Source organism: Capsicum annuum, chromosome 3 (assembly GCF_002878395.1).
Source record: "Capsicum annuum cultivar UCD-10X-F1 chromosome 3, UCD10Xv1.1, whole genome shotgun sequence".
In the NCBI taxonomy this organism is placed as follows: Eukaryota; Viridiplantae; Streptophyta; class Magnoliopsida; order Solanales; family Solanaceae; genus Capsicum; species Capsicum annuum.
Window position 1 is genome coordinate 171,934,753 of NC_061113.1, and position 8,767 is coordinate 171,943,519.

Genomic DNA, 8,767 nt, shown 5'->3' on the forward strand with positions numbered 1-8,767 from the left:
CCAATACATCATTGAAAATTCTTAAAGTCTCTGATGTATGATATGTAGGATGGATCTTGCTATAGTCCAGGAACTTGGTTTAAAAGTTGTTTTCCTGCTAGTTAGTTTGAATGATTTGCTTCATAGGTCATCCCAATTGTTATGTCCCATGATGTGAACTATGACTTCTTATGATGAAAGTTGGGCTCCGCTATGAGGCACGACAAAGGAACACGAATGGTAATGGGTTGTTATGAATCGTATTTTGGTCTTTCTTATCTTAGGTCAAAATTCGATATATTGGTTAGTTAACATGTCCTATTCTATGGACCATCCCATGGAGCATGGACCGCGAACCCATCCATGGTAACTTGGACAACTAAAGATTTCTCTGGTTAGTTAACTCGATCCACTTCACGAGCCGTGTGTTTGTTGTACAAGCCATATAAGTGACCATGTACCCATGGTTTTGATCTAAGTTAAGTTAAAAATGATGTAAGCATTAGTCCAAAATTCAAGGTGTTACACTGGAAAAAAATGAGAACAATGTAAAGAAAATATCCACACCAAAAAATTCTAGAACCGACATTCATATAAAGTTTTTTTTATCATGGTCTAATATCCTCGACCAGAAATGTAATTGATGTAATATTAAGAGGACTGTTAATGGAAAAAACAATTGTAGAGGTCATGCAACTTCTTAATGAAATTTTAGAAAAATTGTTTAGCCTTCAAGTATAATAGTTATCAAGAACACAGTAGGAGTTAATCAAGTTGAAGATTTAGATTCATTGACACGAGAAACTGTCGCTCTTACACAAAAATTTGAGCATTTTAATGTAAGTACTCAATCATTGTGACTTTTGTGGATGTAATAAACCTAATTATGAATGCCCAGCTTCAATATAAAATGTGAAATCGGTAAATGTTATTGGTTACAACTATAATTACACATTTTGTAGTTACATGGCACAAAAGTATTCAAAATTTCAAAGGAGTAATTTTAATGGTGTTAAAAATCCTCATAGATACTTTAACAATAACCTCCAAAGAGATCATCTACAAATCCTTGAAGACATGATGTAAAAATTCATTACGACTACAAATGAGATGATTGGAGCTCAACATTCAGCCATCAAGAATTTGAAAATTCAGGTAAGTCGGTTAGTAGCACTCATATCAGGACAAATTATAGGATCTCTATAAAGAATTACTGAGAAAAATCTCAAAGAGCCTTAAGGTTATCTCTCTATGATCAAGTAAATCTCTTGATGATCCATATACAGATACACTTGAAAATCTATAAGGTATGGAGCAAGTAAATTAAAGTGAGAATCAAGAAAAATCCCTACTTTCAAAAGAACAAAAATATAAAGGAAAAAGGTGCAAGAAAATGAATTGATTATAAAAGACAAAAGGGGAAAGGTGCAATAAAATGAATTGATTACAAATACTCATTTTATACCCCTTTATTTTTTCCCAAAAATGAAAAGAGAACAACTTCACAAACAATTCTCAAATTTCCTAAAAATTATGAAAAACTTTACATAAACATACCTGTGGCATATGCTTTGACACAAATGCCCTCATATGCTAAGTTCTTAAATAAAATTTAAGAAATTTTCAATAAAGGAAAAATAAAAGACATTGTAGATTAAGCTTATATAGAAATGCAGTGCTATACTTCAAAATAAGCTTTCGTACAAAATTGTGATCCAGTAAGTTTAAAATCCTTTCACTTTGGAGGTGCTCACTTTGAAAAAGCATTATGTGATTAAAGTGCCTTAATAAATATAATAATTTTTTAAAATTTTACAAAATTAGAACTTGGTAAAACGACAGACAAGGGTGCATCACTTCAATTGGCAAATGAAAGTACAAAAAAGGTCGAAAGGAATCATTGAAAATGTCCTTCTTAAAGTTGAAAATTTTGTATTTTTAGTAGATTTTATTATACTTAAAATAGAAAAAATAAGGTATCATCTATTTTTGGTAGTCCATTTCTTTCAACCGAAAGAGCAACCATTGATGTCCATCAAGGGTAATTAATACTGCGAGTTAATAAAGAAATGCAATCTATGAGACAAAGAAAATAATGAAATTCCAGAGGATGAGCCACCATATTCTTATTTTATGGTGACTTTCTAATTGACCTTGGGGATGAATACAAGATGATGAATTTATTACCGATTCATTGAAAGGATGTTTGGCAAAGTCAAGTACCACAAGTGATGGTGACCCCATAGTAAAAGAAAAGGTTGAAATACTAGAAAAGGATACAATAATGGCGAAGTCTCACTAGAAGATGTTCAGTAAAAAAGTTTTAACTATAAAATCTATCATGATTCAAAACTCAAATCATGATGGAACCTATGTCACCCCACCATGATGGGTAAGATAACTTAACAAACCAACCAAGAAGAACAATTGAAAATGTAGAAAAGGTAAAATAACAATAATTAACCAACTAAAACTCCGCAATAGGTAAAAATGTGAAAAGACAACTATCATCCTCAAAACCTAAGTCACAAGTCAAGCCTCTAGAAAATAAAGCACAACAAAAGTATATGATATACCTCTAATACAATAAAATGGTATAAGGATAAAAGAAGAAATTTGAAGAAGCCATAAAGCCACTGTATCTACCTTTAGTCTCAAAATTAAGAGGGGCTAAAAGCATGGCCCTAGAAGAGTCGGCTCCGTACCTGCATATAAGGTGTAAAAACATAGCACGGATGACTACAGAAAGACTTGTACTAAGCGGCATCTCGAATCGACCCTAATTTAAAGTGGTGGCAAGAACCACCTAATACTAACCAAAAACAACCATAGAACATGTACCCATGTCGCGACCCAAAAACTAAAGTTCATGATGGCACTTGTCACAAAAAGCCTTAACAAGTAACCCTATCACACAAATTGATACAAGAAGGGAAAATAATAAGCCATAGTAAGGCTTCTAGAACAATGTCAAACAACACATTATAATGTAATTTGAAGAACATAACCAATGATATCATTTCATAATTCCAAAATCTATTGTCACCGTGTAAAAACTAACTAGTACAACTATAAATCAAAATACATAAGTTATCAAAAATAGGATAAAATCTATCTATGGATGAGAATAAAGATATAGTCTAAATAAAGAAAGGTAGTTGTAGACTCCCAAAGCAACAATCAAATCGCTACCTCAAATATATCCAAAGTATCACTCGGAGTCAACCACCATAAGGCACACTAAAACCTGGATCTGTGCAAAAAAGGTGTAGTAGAGTTGAGTACGGTCCACTTGTACACAGTACATATCATCGGCCAACTGAGCAAAGCAGAAAATAAAGCACATAAAATGCACACTAAGGGAACACTACCCATAATCAGAAAATATCCCACAATTGTAGCCCAGACCGTCTCTACTAAAGTACTATAATATTCTCCTACACCATAGCAACATGAGAGAGAAAGATAAATAGACAGGTATCACATAATATGAATATGAAGAAATAAAATACACATAAGCAGGTACCACATCAAGAAAAACAAACACATCACAAAGATGTATATAGTAAATTCAAAGGCAATGGAGAATATAATGATAATGATAATTTTAATAATTATGATGATGATAATGATGCCCGACGTTGTCGCCCAACGTCCGTATACACCTATGGAGTAAAAGTTTCCCGATGAAGGACCCATGGGAGGTTCGTCAACCTGTATACAACCAATATCCATATCCATAGCTCGTCAAACTGTATACAATAAATATCCATATCCATAGCTCTTCTTTGGCACATCTATCGATAGAGGATTTTAAGAATGTCACATTTTCTGTAAGAAAAAGAAAATATTTCTAGTATTTCCAATATTTTCATGGTGGTACCAGTGTTTCATAAATGTATATTATATGAGAATGTAAAACTCACAACCAACCAAAAGAAGTATTTCCATATCAAACTAATATACCAACTAAGTAAGCCAATAATCTACATAATATTTTCAACTATCCATGAATGACAACATAAATCATATGCAAAAAGAGTATAATACAATTAAATACACCATAGATGTTACATTAGGATTTTTCATTATACAATAGACAGTTAATTTCAGGTATAAACAATCAACATTATCATATAGGACCCCACACAAACACGCCGAAAAAATAATGCTTCAAAACCACCAGATACAACAACATATAAGACCCCACATATGATCAACTCAATAATTATATCCATTTTCTTGCACACCGTTAACATTCTTTTGTATAAGCATTAACTACCCAGCCAGTATGAAGGAAGTTAATACATAACCTACCTCAAATGTTGAAAACTAGCTTGAAAGCCTTTAATCTGAAGCCTTACCCCTTACAAACGGACTCGAAATAAACTAAATCATACATAAATACAATCTATGCATCAAAAGAAATCCAATGATGCCCTTATTGCCTATTTTCAATTCGAGGTCAAAATGGGCCCTCGAAAAGGATTTTAAAAAAAGGCAAAATTATAATTTTGTGTTTGAAATGTTACCAATATTTTTAGGAGTCTACAACTGAAAAAATTAGGTTCAAATTGAAGAAAACCCATATATATCTTTACCTGGAAAAATCCTCAAAATTCATGTTAAAATAAAGAATAGAAGTCATTTTGGGGATGAAATCGAAAGTATAGGGATAATTATCATATTAAAAACTCACCCAAGTGATAACGGGTTGATATCAGGGTTTAAATTGAAGCAATTAAATTTTTAGGTCTTTCTAACCAAAATCCCCAATTTCCACTTTTTGAAATGCATTAAAAAATAATAATTAAAGGATGAGATTGAACTAAAGTAGTTGAAATTTGTGTTATGGAGCTTACCCAATCTTAGAAATGGAAGAAATGCTCAAAATCATGAAACCCTAAGCTACAAGTCTCAAAAGTTGTAAAAATGGCAAAAATAAGGTATATATATATAGCACAGGCATTGCATACGCGACCAGGTGTCGCGTATGCAATACCTGACCTGATGGTGGGTATCGCGATCGCAACTTAGTCCTTTGCCATTGCAACTGAGATATAGTGTATGTAACACACGCGTCTACCGATTCAGTCACATAAGTGACTTCTAGTTTGCAAAATTAAGTGCATCGGATGAGACTTGGGTCTGTGGACCCCTTGCGATTAAGATGGAGCCCGTAAACGCAACCAAACTATGTTACCCTATCAAATTTGATGCTTTAATCTTAATGGCTCCAACTGAATTTTTAGAAAAAACATCACTTTCACTAAGTTGACCCCCAAAACCCTATTTCACAACTTTTCAAACCGAGGATCAAAATGATATATAAAAGTCACAAAACCACACCAACCAAATTACCAACCAAAAATCGACATTTTGGATTTGTTGGTGCAGTCTGTTGATCCATTTGATACATTGATCAATAAATGTTGACCAATGTCAACTATAAGGCTTTTCAAGCCATCAAAAATCATTATTTCACATAAATCACGCTAAAATGCATTGGGAAACATGCCAAGCATCCCCATACCCCAGAAATACCACAAAGAAACAATGAGGAGGTATAAAATGGTCAAATCACACGAAAATGAATATTTCACATAATTTTCCAAATATCTGGTTGTTACATCATCCACCACTAAAATTATAGTTCATCCTCAAACTAAATGCAAGGGAAATACCTAAATCAACAAAAAATCTTGGGAAAAGAACTACGCATATCAGACTCGACCTCTCAGGTAGGCTGATATCTCTAGCTAAGATGTAGATAGACTCCTCAATAATAGACAACCTCGCATTTAACGAAACCAAATCCCAATGATTGACACGACACCTTTCCAGAATGTAACGTGAAGCATGGAAACAGAAGAAACTAAATGAACAGCCGATAAATATTGGGGCAAAGCTAACTCATAAGCTACGTCACTAATAGTCCAAAGAATCTCAAATGGGTCAATATAGTTGAAGCTAATATTGCCCCTCGTACCAAACCATATCACACCTTCATGGGAGAAACTCGAAGGAAAACACAATCACCAACGATAAGTATCAAGTCACAAAGTTTAGATCTGCATAGCAATTCTGCCAAGTCTAAGCTACTCAAAGTCTATCATAGATGATCAAAACTCCATCCAAAGACTCATAAAGTAAGACTGTACCGCGAGGTCTAATCTTAGAAACCTCAAACCAACCAATTGGAGAGAAACAATGGCTACCATATAAAGCCTCAAAAGGAGCCATATCAAAATTGCAATGGTAGTTCTTATTATACGCAAACTCTACCAAGGATAAATATTGCTTCCACTAGCCACCAAAGTCCATCACATAAGTACGAAACATATCCTTTAATACTTGAATAGTCTTCTCTAACAAACCATAAGTCTGGTGGTGAAATATTATGCGAAGATCATCCTAATTACCCAACATATCCTAGAATGTCTTCCACAAGTGAGATGTGAAAATTGAACCTCCATGGAAGATAATAGACACTGGCTCATTGTGAAGACATACAATCTCATGAATATAGATATGGTCCAACCTTTCATCATTGAGAGAGACCTGAATTGGAATGAAATGGACAGATTTAGTCTATGAATAATAAACCAAACACTATACCATGCAAAGTATGAGGCAACCCAGTCACGAAGTCTATCGTAATCTATTCCTATTTCTAATCAAGAATGGGTAACCACTGAAGCAATCCACCAGGCCTAAAATACTCAAACTTTACCTGCTGGCAAAAAAGGCAATGGGCTATAAAATATGTTACATCTTTCCTCATACCACCCCACCAGTAATGCTACCTCGAATCACAATTCATCATAATCAATCTAGGTTGGATAAAATACCTAGAACAATAAGCTTCCACCCTAATCAATCGAATCCAATCTCCCATTCTTGACACATACTCACCTTTCAATCCTCCAAACACCATCTGAATTAAGTGAGGCTTCCTTAGCCTCACCACTCAACATCTTAACCTGAATCAATCTTAATCCTATATTTTTAAACTAATGAACCTGAATTTACTCTATCAGTAAAAACCATAGCTTCCACTAATGATAATACATACCCAAGTGTCTAAATATTGAGCCTAACTATCGAGTTAGCTAAAGACTGAACCTCTAAGGCCAAATGCCTCTCTTAGGTCAAAAGATGCACCAAGCTACCCATTCTAGTTAACTTTCGGCTCAGGGCATCTGCAAACATATTAGCCTTGCTGAATGATAGACAATATTAAAGTCATAATCCTTAACCAAATCATGACAATGACATTTCCTTATATAAAAATCTCATTGGGTTAAGAAATATTGAAGGCCATGATGATCCAAAAAAATCTCACAACGGACTCCATACAAGTAGTGCCTTTACACTTCAAAGCAAAAACAACCGTGCACAACTCTAAATCATGGGTTGGGTAGTTTTTCTCATGGGTTTTCAACTAACGAGAAGCATATGCAATCACCTTACCCTCCTACATCAATACGGCACCTAATTCAATTCTTGAAGCATCACAACAAATAGTAAAACCCATAACCTTCTTAGGAAAGTCAAGAGAGGAGTCGATGTCAATGAATACTTAAGCTTTATGAAGCTCACCTCACAAGCATCACACTACTACAAGGAAATATCCTTCAGAGTCAACTTGGTCAATAAAGCTATAATAGATGAGAAAACCTTAAAAAACATCGATAGTACCCTTCCAATGCAGCAAACCTCTAAATCTCAGTGTACGAAGTAGGTCTAGCCTAATCACGAACCACTATAATCTTTGTTGGATCAACCTCAAGACCATTCTTAGTAATGACAACACCCAATAAAGAGATAGACTCTAACCAAAACTTATACTTGGATAATTTAGCATACAACGTCTCATCCCTCAACCTTTAAAGCGTAATCCTCAAATACTCATCAAGATCAGCCTCACTCTATTGATAAACCAAGATATAATCTATAAATACTATAATAAAGAAGTTGAGATACGTTTGAAATACCCTATTCATCAACTCCATTAACACAGCAGGCATTAGTCAATCCAAAGAACATGACCATGAACTCATAATGACCATATCGAGTCTAAAGAGTTATCTTTGGAATTTCCAAAGCTCTAATCCTTTATTGATGATACTCGGATATCAAATCAATTCCTTGAAAACATTAAAACACCCTGAAGTTCGTCGAGCATATCATCAATATAAGGAAGAGGATACTTATTCATGATGGTCACCTTATTCAACTATCGATAATCAATACACATACACCTATACATATTTTTATTTTTACAAATAAGACTGGCACACACTAAGGTGATACACTAGGTTGGATAAATCCCTTATGTAATAACTCTTACAATTTATTGTATAATTTGTTCAACTCTGTTCGGGGTATTAAATAGGGTAGAATAGAAATGGTCTTGGTTCCCAACCCAACATCAATAGCAAAGTCAATATCACGATCCGGAGGCATACCAAGCAAATTCATGGAATGACATCCATGAAATCATAAACCACATGAGTAGGTGAAGCAACACTAGTATATCAAATATAAGCCAAATAAGATAAACATCTCCCTCTCAACCAAGTGAAAAGCCTGAACATATGATATAACCCTCTTGTGACACAAATAAAGCGTACCCTTCCAATCTGCCCTAGGCACACCTATCAAATCCAAATTCACGGTCTTAGCATAACAATCTTGGATAGCATAGTAAATAGCCAATCAATCCATACTTAAGATGATATCAAAATGTACCATATCCAATACAATAAGATCTACCCAGGTCTCA